Below are 12,273 nucleotides of genomic sequence, written 5' to 3'. Positions count from 1 at the left end.
TTCTTCAGCCATCAGATTTGCCACCAATGCTCCTTAAAGGACACATTACTGTGTAACCGATGTGAAATGGCTAGCTAGTTTGCGGGGTGCTCGATAATAGCGTTTCAATCGGTGACGTCACTCGCTCTGAGACCTTGAAGTAGTTGTTCCCCTTGCTCTGCAAGGGCTGCGGCTTTTGTGGAGCGATGGGTAATGATGCTTCGTGGGTGTCAGTTGTCGATGTGTGCAGAGAGTCCCTGGTTCGAGCCCAGGTAGGGGCGAGGAGAGGGACGGAAGCTATACTGTTAAACTGCACTCTATACTCCTCTGTAAACTGGTCATCTCTGTATACCCGTCGCAAGACCCACTGGTTGATGCTTATTTATTAAACCCTCTTAGGCCTCACTCCCCACTATCTGAGATATCTACTGGAGCCCTCATCCTCAACATACAACACCCGTGCTGCCAGTCACATTCTGTTAAAGGTCCCCAAAGCAAACATCCCTGGGTCTCTCCTCTTTTCAGTTCGCTGCAGCTAGCGACTGGAACGAGCTGCAAAAAAACACTCAAACTGTACAGTTTTCTCAATTCAAAGACTCAATCATAGACACTCTTACTGACAGTTGTGGCTGCTTCACGTGATGTATTGTTGTCTCTACCTTCTTGCCCTTTTGCTGTTGTCTGTGCCCAATAATGTTTGTACCATGTTTTGTGCTGCTACCATGTTGTGCAGCTGCCATGTTGTGTTGCTACCATGCTGTGTTGGCATGTGTTGCTGAATTGCTATGTTGCTGTCTTAGGCCTCTCTTTATGTAGTGTCCTGTTGTCTATGTTGTTGTGATGTGTTTTTTGTTCTATATTTTTATTGTTTTTATCCCAGGCATTTTGCCTTTTGGTAGGCCGTCATTGGAAATAAGAATTTGTTCTTAAATGACTTGCCTAGTTAAATAAATAATACTATAATGCAATAGTATTAACAGGACGCCACCCAGGACACAAGCACTTTTGTGGAAAGCTGCTGCCATCCCATGACTGTCATGTTGTATAATAATAGGAGACATGCGCAGGAGTACAAAATATATATTTTTTATTTCTCTACCCAAATAGCATACGTCATGAATATGATGGGGATGAAGCCCAAAACAAACACGTATATATATAACACAGGGCTGTAACCCAAACAAAGAGCGAGGTGTAATCCTCTAATAAATACCAGGGATCAGACCCGTAATAACAATACATGGGACGAGACCTGTAATAACAAGTGCACATTAACATGGTAACACGCAAGCCGATACAACAGAGCACAGGTACTCACAAGACCAACGGACATGGAACAATAACCAACAAGGACAATGGGAAACAGAGGGAACATATATACACATACTAATCAGGAGGAATGGGAACCAAGTGTGTGTAATGGGACAAGACAGTTTGGGTTTGGTGGTAATGATCAAGTTCAGTGACGCCTAGAAGGCCGGTTACGAAGACCTCCGGAGCTGGTGAGATTGAGCAGCAGTACCGGGGAATCCGTGACAGTGACAAAATCAGCAGTGTGGCATCTCTACAAGGAATCGACGACAACATTTGGTATGTGAAGCATAAACAACACATTTTGATTAACCTGTTGAGGACAGACGTTCCGCTAGCGGAAACCCTAGCCAACAGCCACATTGTCCGATTTCAAAAAGGCTTTACAGCGAAAGCAAAACATTAGATTATGTTCGGAGAGTACATAGCCACAAATAATCACACAGCCATTTTCCAAGCAAGCATAAACCCAAACCACAGCTAAATGCAGCACTAACCTTTGATGATCTTCATCAGATGACACTCCTAGGACATTATGTTATACAATACATGCATGTTTTGTTCAATCAAGTTCATATTTGTATAAAAAAACAGCTTTTTACATTAGCATGTGATGTTCAGAACTAGCATACCCACCGAAAACTTCCGGTGAATTTACTAAATTACTCATGATAAACGTTGACAAAATACATAACAATTATTTTAAGAATTATAGATACAGAACTCCTTTATGCAATCGCTATGTCCGATTTTAAAATAGCTTTTCGGCGAAAGCACTTTTTGCAATATTCTGAGTACATAGCTCGGCCATCACAGCTAGCTTTTTTGACATCCGCCAACTTCGGGGTTACCTAAACTCAGAATTACTATTAGAAAAATTGGATTACCTTTGCTGTTCTTCGTCAGTATGCACTCGCAGGACTTTTACTTCAACAACAAATGTTGTTTTGGTTCCAAACAATCCATAGTTATATCCAAATACCTCCGTTTTGTTCGTGCGTTCAGGTCACTATCCGAAGGGTAACGCGCGAGCGCATTTTGTGACAAAAAATGTCAAAATTCCCATTACCATACTTAGAAGCATGTCAAACGCTGTTTAAAATCAATTTTTATGCTATTTTTCTCGTAAAATAGCGATAATAAAAATCCAACCGGGCAACGTTGTATTCATTCAAAGAGAGAAAGAAAAACATGGCGAGTTCTCGTGACCGCACATCTCCAGTCTCACTGTCCCCAGGCTGACCACTTACAAACTCTGCTCCTATACTTTGCCCAGAGACAGCAGACACCCCATTCCACTTTCTGGCGGCTTTAGAGAGCCAATGGAAGCCTTAGAAAGTGTCACGTTACAGCACAGATGCTGTAATTTCGATAGAGATGTAACAGAAGGACATCAAATTGTCAGACAGGGCACTTCCTGCATGGAATCTTCTCAGGTTTTGGCCTGCCATATGAGTTCTGTTATACTCACAGACACCATTCAAACAGTTTTAGAAACTTTAGAGTGATTTCTATCCATATCTACTAATTATATGCATATTCTAGTTTCTGGGCAGGAGTAGTAACCAGATTAAATCGGGTACGTTTTTATCCGGCCGTGAAAATACTGCCCCCTAACTTCCCAAAGAAGTTAATTTATTGACCTCCATCATGATTGGCACTTTGCCTGAGATTGCTGGTGTTGTGAAGGACAGCACTGTGACAGGTTTCAACATCCCACAGCTGGTTGGACTGGAGGATTTTACGGTGCTTGTGGAAAGCTATGGCTGGCAACAACACCTGACTCCATACTTCAGGCCGCTGCCACAGATCAAGCAGTACCAGCACTTCAGGTGAATATCATTTTCATTGCATTGTATGAGGTTATTCTTCTTATTTAAACTTCGGAGGTGAATTGATATTGTGCAAGGTTGTAATGTCTTCTCAATTTGTTCTGTTATTTCCTGTTTTACAGCTTCGATGATCTGGAGCCTTGTGTTGTTGTTGCCAAGGAGCGTTCAGACTCAGTCGGGACCAGGTTTCAGCTGCTGCGCAACGATGACATCTTTCCTCCCATAGATGGTCTGCCTGTACAAGCACCACCTGAACTGGACACAGCTAGACAGGGAGTTTTGAAAGAGGCTATGAACATCACGTGCTCTGCATCAAAGTCAAGGGTAGGACAGAAACATGCTGTCCGAATATAGATTCCTTTGTTCATGCGTGATTCGGACTAACCAGTCATCAGCACTATCTGCAGTGCCTCTATTCAAATGACTCTCCTGACACACACGCCATACGTTGCTGCTACAATTTGTTTGTTTTGATCCTGCTGCTCAGGCACTTTACCCCTGATTGTATGTGTATAACTACTTCATCTATCACTGATATCGTTATTGATTTTGTTCTTGTATATACTGTATATTATTTTATTTACATTGACATTTTTATTTATCTATTTATGATATTGCTACTATGCAATTAACCATTTTGCCGTATCGTTTACACCTTCTGTAGAGACTCGTCCACTTAGCTAGATGTGGCTGGGTGTTATAGCATTTCTTTCACATGACCCATCAATTTAGACAAGTGTGTCTGTGTAAGCGTCATCTAATATTTATAAAATATTTTTATCTGGACACTCTGTTGACCTGGAATTTTTCCTTATTGTAGGCTACTACTTTAACCACTTTTAGTCTTAATCTTTACTACACTACTCATTGTTTTGCACATGACCTCACATGTGAATCCTTAAAGAGATGGGTGGAGCTGGCTTAAGAGGGTGTGAACAATGCTGAATAGGTGTAGACAAAAAAGAGCTCTCCAGTAGTAGTACCAACACATTCAAAGGTCACCTTCTCAAAATTGAGGTTCCAAGTTTATCAACTTTCAAAGCAGAATTACTTTCCCATTGTTCCTCAAAAATACAGTGTATGATAAAACCAGTTTGTAGCTCTGTGTCTCTGCTTTTATGCAATGTAAAAAACACAATTTCAAATGTTGCTACATAAGACCGAATCAAGGTGGTCGGTCACGTGTGTGTATGTGTGGATGTGTGTGTTTGCGATGGACTATAGCGGACTATAGTGGAGTCACTTGCCATAGGCCTACAAGAAGGAGGGTGAACGACCTGCTGATCATACTTTAGGTATGCGATGTTGCCTTTTTTTTGTTCTTCAATTAGTCATGGCAGTAGTTCCTTTCTTTTGAGGTGAACCTTTTAGGAGAAGTCTTCATTGATGAAGATTTTGGTTCCCTTCAGGCACTTGGTTCTCCTGAGAATCTCCTTCTTGTCTTTGAACCTGAGCAGCTTCACCACTATAGATCTGGGCCGTCCATCTTTGAAGAAAGTGCCATTCCTATGCGCCCTCTCCATTTCGATGAGTTTATGGTCCAGTTTGAGTTGATCTACCAGGAGTTTCTTGGCCTTTACTTCTGTGTCATGCCAAGTTTAAGTCTTTACGTCCTTAATTCCATTGATTAAAATCTTATTCCACCTGGATTGGTTTTTGAGGTAGTCTCCTTTGGAAGAGTGTTGTTTGGAAAAATTGCGGAATCCTCAGACATGGTTTTGAAAGCGGTCTGGATGGTGAAAAATGGGCCCTTTAGCTCCTCCACTTCTGACTGCGTAAACTCCAAACTGTGTTTAAATTCCATTGCATTCTTAAATAGAACATCAATCCCTTTGTTGGTAGAATGGATAAAGAGTTGCTGGAAGGACTTAAAGTTATTTTCCTGCAGATCTATTAGATCTTTATAGCTATTTTTGTTGCTTGAGTAGTTCATGAAGTGTAGTGCTTGATACATATTCCTCTTCCACAGTGAGCTTTGCAGCATTTTTCTTTCTAGTATTAGCCATGCTACAAGCTTGTTGTGGGATAAAATTAGTTTGCAAACACAACCCACACCCCGCCTCCCGAAAACAAGTTCCATCATTGAAATGTCAAAAACACACAAGTAGCACAGACTTCATCACACATGCCCCAGTACGATCAACAGAGAGAAGGCGGAGGACTTACACACTGTATGGATCCTGGATGCACTTACTAAACGAGCGGGAGATCACCAACTCGCAGGTTAGTGCTGTGGATACAAGCAGTATGCGGGGCAGTAAGCCAAAACACCAGTCAAAGATGCTTGGGAGAGACAGATGTAGGAGCATTCGCTTACCCACGGAACAAGCATCGTGAACAAGAAGCGTTCTGGTGGCAAACTAATGTGACAGTTAGCTAGTTAGCTATTTCTACAAACATGTGATTACTATGGTGGCTATTTTAGTAAACCAACAAGCAGAGATCATTCATGGAGAGCTAAAAACATGGGGAGCTGAAACTTTGTCTGTCAGATAGCTAAGCAAACTGGTTACCTAACAAGCCATTTCATTTGCACTTGCCCACACACAATTTCAACAGTAGGTCTAGTCAACAGCCAGTGGAATCGCGTCACGCAAAATACAAAACCTCATAAATGCTATAACTTCAATTTCTCAAACATATGACTATTTTACACCGTTTTATAGATACACCTCTCCTGAATTGAACCACGTTGTCCGATTTCAAAAAAGCTTTACAGCAAAAGCAAAACATTACATTATATTATATTAGGAGAGTAACCAGCCAGAAATAATCACACAGCCATTTTCAAAGCAACTAGATGCATACTCCAGAAGGATATAGTATAGGCTACATAGGTAGAAGGTAATTAAAGAGCAACTTACTGCTGATCACATCTGGCTAGGGACCTACGAACATCAACAAAAATCTCCTCAGAAGAGTCATGCACCCAAGAAGCCTCAACCAATCACCAGACGGATATGAATTACTTTGCCCCCGGGTATCCTACTAAAGGAAATTTTGCAACTGGATATGCAATAACCCAGCATCTCCCCAAAACAGATGCCCGTCCCGGAAGCAAAGTATTTAGCATATTTTAGCTTATTGGCGTAACTGCTAATATGCATCTACTGGTATAATGTGGCCATATTCGATTGCATCAATGTTATTTTCTCAAACTCTTTAGGGATTATTGTGATGAGTCCAAAGACCACATATGGAGTGAATCTGACTTTTAGCCCACGAGAAGAAGATTATTTTATGATTATTTTAAGCATTAGCGTTACATAGTCAGAAACATGAGTTGTTAATAGTTTTCTTATTTTTTTATGATATGAATGCCAAACTTAACATGGTCCATCATGGTAAGGTCTTTGATGACCCTAAAACGGTTTAAGTTGATAGGCCATTATTGTGAAGTGCAGCGGTGGAAAAAGTACCCAATTCTCATACTTGCGTAAAATTAAAGATACCTTTTAATAGAAAATAACTGAAGTGAAGTCACCCAGTAAAATACTACTTGAGTAAAAGTGCTTGGTTTGAAATATACTTAAGTATCAAAAAATAAATGTAATTGCAAAAATATACTTAAGTATCAAAAGTAAAAGTACAAGTGTAAATAATTTCAAATTCCTTTTATTAAGCAAACCATAAAGCATAATTATTTGTTTATATTAATTTACGGATAGCCAGGGGCACTCTCCAACACTCAGACATCATTTACAAACAAAGCATGTGTTTAGTGAGTCCGTCATATCAGAGGCAGTAGGGATGACCAGTGATTTTCTCTTAAGTAGTACTTTCAAGTACTTTACACCACTGATGAAGTGGATTTACAAAGGATTTAAATGGAATCAGCTTTTTTTTTAAATCAGCTTTTTTTATTTATCAATAACTTAGCCATCTCTTAACCAATCCCTTAGCTCTCAAACAAAGTTAAGAGATGCACCAAGGGCCTGCATACCGAAATTAGACTTAAGGTTCATGAGAATACGTTTTTCAAAGGTTTTCAAACATTTCCAAGATGTAGGAAAATCTATCCTGATGGACCTTAGGGCAAATTTGTTTCAAGTCTCTAGGTCAAACGGGATGGCGGATATGAGGGTTTAAGTGAGACTGCTTATACCAGCACCACCTACTGTATAGGCCAATCGGTGCCATTCTTTTGACCTCTAGTTTCTGTGTGCCAAATTAGAAATTAGAAAAAGTGACCAATCTATGCTTAACCATGTCAAGACAAAAACAAAATCTAAGAATAGCTTTGAACCCTTAATTATGATAATTAAGCAACATGGTGTAATTGTCAAAAGAACCATTGAATGTAAAAGTTAGTAATGTGGATTGATTTGAGAAAACAAATGTTCTCAGTTTAAAAACAAAGGGAGACACATCCAACATTGATCAGCTCACAACAATCAAGTTGCATGGTAGGTTGATTGGATCGATATATGAGATATCAACACCGGAATGGACCATAATTAACAAGATGTTTGAACTTTGCTTCAAGCCCTAGGGTAAAGGAAAATAAGTGGAGAAAATCTTACTTTTTCTCTTTGTCTTACTTCCTGGTATAGAGTATAATGAGTGGCAGCCAGGATTTTAATTCTGTCTTGCCTTTGCATCCTTTATGCCCCCTGCCCCCTCCCTCTCCCCACCTCTGGAATATGATTCTACTCGAATTGCAAAGTCAAATCAATGAGAGGCAATATGCATTCATTGCAAGCTGGAGAACGCTAGACAGGAAATCAGTTCTCCCTGCCAGCGCCTCTCCTGTAATCTCAGCTCTCCTTATCTCCCTCTTTTCTCTTCTCTTCTCCCAATCCTCCCCCTCTCTTTCTCTTCTCTCATCCATCCTCCTCTCATTTTCTTCCCCTTTCTTCTCTCAACTCTCCCCTTCTCTTCTCTTTTCCTTTCAGTCCTCTCCTCAGCTCTCTGCTCTCTTCCGTCTCTCCTTGCATAGCCGAAAATGGGAGATTGGATAGAATCCCGGCCTTTATTCAATCCCAACCCTTGGAATAACCCTCTCCCATAATCTTTATAGTGTCATTTAAAAACTATTAGCATTTGATTTGCCTTTTTCCTTTGTGTGTTGGAGTAAAACAATATTTTATTTGGGGTTTCTAATGGGTTAAGACAGTTGAACTGAGGCATTTTTAAGTTATATACTTCAACAATATATGGCTATATACTGTATAACTAATTAAAAAGTCATAGAATCTATGTACTAATCCCAGATTACAACTTTAAACCATGATTGTCTGAACACAGACAGACTAATGCAGAGGCCTGGTTATTGACTGGCCCCAAGGTTGACTTACCACGGTTTACTTGTTTCTGCTTCCGTTGTGTTATATACTGGGGGTAAAATAGTAATATTTTCTCAGGTATGTACACACACACAGGCACGAAAGGACGCACACACACTCACACAGACACAGCCTGCCTGTCTGTCTGTTGAATAATTTATGACAGGTCCTCTATTTCAGGGGTTTGAATTCTTCTGCATTAATTCCTACAGCTCAGTCTCTGGCTGTTTCAATGGGGGTGGATAGCAGAGCACGGCTCACAAGAGCCTCTTATTTCAGCAGAGGATGGAAGCAATTAACGAAGGGTGAGCTTGGCGGGCACACACACACACACACACACCCACACACACACTGGGAGCGGGCCAGGATCTCTTTGCATTAATCAGCATTTTACACCAAGTCAGAGAGAACATATGAAAGACGGCCATCTGGTGTAAGCAAACCACACAATCTGACATATTGACAAATCTATTTGTCTATTCCACTCAGGGGGATTCCAAAAATGCATTTTAGAATTCATGAAAGCAGATTTGTAGTTTGTGCATGGATCTGTGGGTTACTCTAGTGGGCTTTAGTCACAGACAACTAATACACCAAATTAATCCTCTGATTTAAATCGATTGAGTTGTGATAGTCGGTTTTCGTGACTAGACAGCTTTATTGTCTTTTAAAGCATTCTGGAGTGCACTGGACTGGTGCTTCTAAATCACATTCTAATCATCCTCTCTACCTTCTTGTTCTGGAACTCTACAGAATGGATGCCTCTATTGCTTTTCTTTCCAACAGAAGCACTTGAGTGGTAATGTATAAGTGGAAGGCTGTTCCTGTATGTATTAGAGTGCTTTAGGCTGCTGAAGCGTACACTACAGTCTCTCACTCTCAGCCCGTTTAGCTGCTACTGAACGCTGTTCAGAACGCTTGCTAATGTGAGGGTCCGCTGAGCCACATAATAAGAAACAACTGAGTGATAATGATCTTCCACTGGAGGAGGGAAAAACAATATCATTCAAAGTGCATTGTCATCGTCCGTTATTCCGTTCATGTTTATTGTGCTGCTGCCTTTGTCTTAGAAGAAGAAGAACACTTTATTTTCCATTAACTTGCAGAGAATGGAAATGCATCTTTATGCTCACAACCCATCTTCTATCTCCATATACTATAGAGATCCTACGGTATAATTCATTATATGTAATTTATATGCCATATATTGTATCACCGTGTCTCTTGAAGCAACAACAGTAACACATTACGATATAAAGGTCATTGAGTTTGTTCTTGAGTAATTTTAATAGGGTCTGGAAAGAGAGTTATGTAAATCTGACTGGCATATGAATCTGATTCCTATTGATTAGGATAAACGTTGTAATATCAGGTTCACTTCACAGTCTGAAATCAAGGGTTTATAATGATATTCTTAATAATGCTTTGCCATTCGTTATAGTTCTACTATGGTGGTCATTGTGGTAAAAGGGGTATGGCCAGATTACATAGGCCATGTGTTGATTAAAAAGCTATGAATCATCAATGGTTTTAATTTGTTTAAATCTTCTCACCACTTCTTTTTAGTGTCTTTTACATTTAATAATTACAATGATGTAAGTGTACAGTCACTGATTCAGAACAAGAGGGCTTCATTTTCTGAGATGAGCAAGGTTCTACCGAAGGATTTGAGAATGTAAATTAATTGCACCATGGTAAAGGCTGGTAACATGTTGAAGCATCAGGCACTGTATGTAAGGGTCCTGTGTGTAGCTGGTGTAGAGTCAGGCGCAGGAAGCAGAAATGAGTAATCGACGTACTTTACTCAAAAAGACAAAATTACAAACTAACATCACGAGCCCACAAAGACGGACCGAAATACAAATAAACAATCACTCACAAACACAACATGGGGAACAGAGGGTTAAATAATAAAAAAGTAATTGGTTGAGTTAAGCCAGGTTTGTAAGACAAAGACAGAACAAATGGAAAATGAAAAGTGGATCGGCGGTGGCTAGAAAGCCGGTGACATCGACCACCGAACGCAGCCCGAACAAGGAGAGGGACCGACTTCGGCGGAAGTCGTGACACTGTGGCTTGCACTGTCTTTGGGGCTTTGCTTGCTTGCTTACTTGGTTGTTACTTTGCGAAAAAGTTTGCAGAGACTTGACTAGAAAATCAAACTGGCTTTGTGGAGAAGTGTAAAGAAAAATTGAGGAAAAAAAATTGAGGACACAACAATTACACCACAGGATGTTGTATATCATGAATATTGCCATGGAAGAGGAATGTTGAAAGCTAACAGAACCCCAGCAGCCTAACAAACATCTTGTCATGGGCGTCATAAGGATTGGACCAAAACGCAGCGGGTAAAGTGCTCATCTTCTTTTTTTATTAACGTGTAGGGGGCAATATTTTCACTTTCGGATGAAATACGTGCCCATATTAAACTGCCTACTACTCAAACTCAGAAGCTAGGACCAACTAATATGCATATTATTAGTAGATTTGGATAGAAAACACTCTGAAGTTTCAAAACTGTTTGAATGATGTCTGTGAGTATAACAGAACTCATATGGCAGGCAAAAACCTGAGAAAAATCCAACCAGGAAGTGGAAATCTGATGCGTGGAATCGTTCCAAGTCATTGCCTATCTAACACACAGTGACTTAGGTTTCATTTTGCACTTCCTAAGGCTTCCACTTGATGTCAACAATCTTTAGAACCTTCTTTCAGCCTTTTGCAGTGAACAGAGAGCAAACAAGAAGGTGGGGAAGTTGGTGACCCAGAAAATGACATGAGTTCATTGGCGCGCATTCACTTGAGGAGGTAGCTGTGTTCCAAAATGTTTTTCAAGACATTGGAATCGTCCGGTTGGAATATTATTGAAGTTTTACGTTAAAAAGGCCCTAAAGATTGATGCTTTACAACGTTTGACATGTTTCAACGAACGTAAATATAACTTTTTTTTACTTTTCGTCGTGAAATTTTCATCGTGCTTCCTACATTTGGAGTAGCTTACTGAACGTGCAAACAACGAGGAGGTATTTGGACATAAATTATGGACTTTATCGAACAAAACAACATTTATTGTGGACCTGGGATTTCCGGAAGTGCCTTCTGATCAAGATCATCAAAGGTAAGTAATATTTCTAATGCTATTTATGATTTTAGATGACTCCAAAATGGCGGGTATCTGTATTGCCTAGTGTATTTTTCTGAGCGCAGTACTCAGATTATTGCAAAGTGTGCTTTCCCCATGAAGCTTTTTTGAAATCTGTCACAGCGGTTGCATAAAGGAGATGTTCATCTATAATTCATTGAATAACAGTTTAATATTTTATCAATGTTTATGATGAGTATTTTTGTAAATTGTTGTGGTGATTCACCGATGGTATTGGAGGCAAAACATTTTCTGAACATCATGCGCCAATGTAAAAGGCTGTTTTTGGATATAAATATCAACTTGATCGAACAAAAAATGCATGTATTGTGTAACATGATGTCCTAGGAGTATCATCTGATGAAGATCGTCAAAGGTTAGTGCATAATTTTAGCTGGTTTTCTGGTTTTTGTGACACATCTCCTTGCTTGGAAAATGGCTGTGGTTATTTTGTATATGTACTGTCCTAACATAATCTAATGTTTTGCTTTCACTGTAAAGCCTTTTTGAAATCGGACAACGTGGTTCGATTCAGGAGAAGTGTATCTTTAAAATGGTGTAAAATAGTCGTATGTTTGAGAAATTGAAATTATTAGATTTGTGTTTTTGAATTTGCCGCTCTGATTTTTCACTGGCTATTGTCAAAATCAATCCTGCTAACGGGATTGGTGTCGTATGAAGTTAAAGAAAACACTTAAACAAAATAAACTGATGACGAAAAGAG

This window comes from Salmo trutta, chromosome 33 (assembly GCF_901001165.1).
Source record: "Salmo trutta chromosome 33, fSalTru1.1, whole genome shotgun sequence".
In the NCBI taxonomy this organism is placed as follows: Eukaryota; Metazoa; Chordata; class Actinopteri; order Salmoniformes; family Salmonidae; genus Salmo; species Salmo trutta.
Note: the sequence above shows the minus strand (reverse complement) of the source record.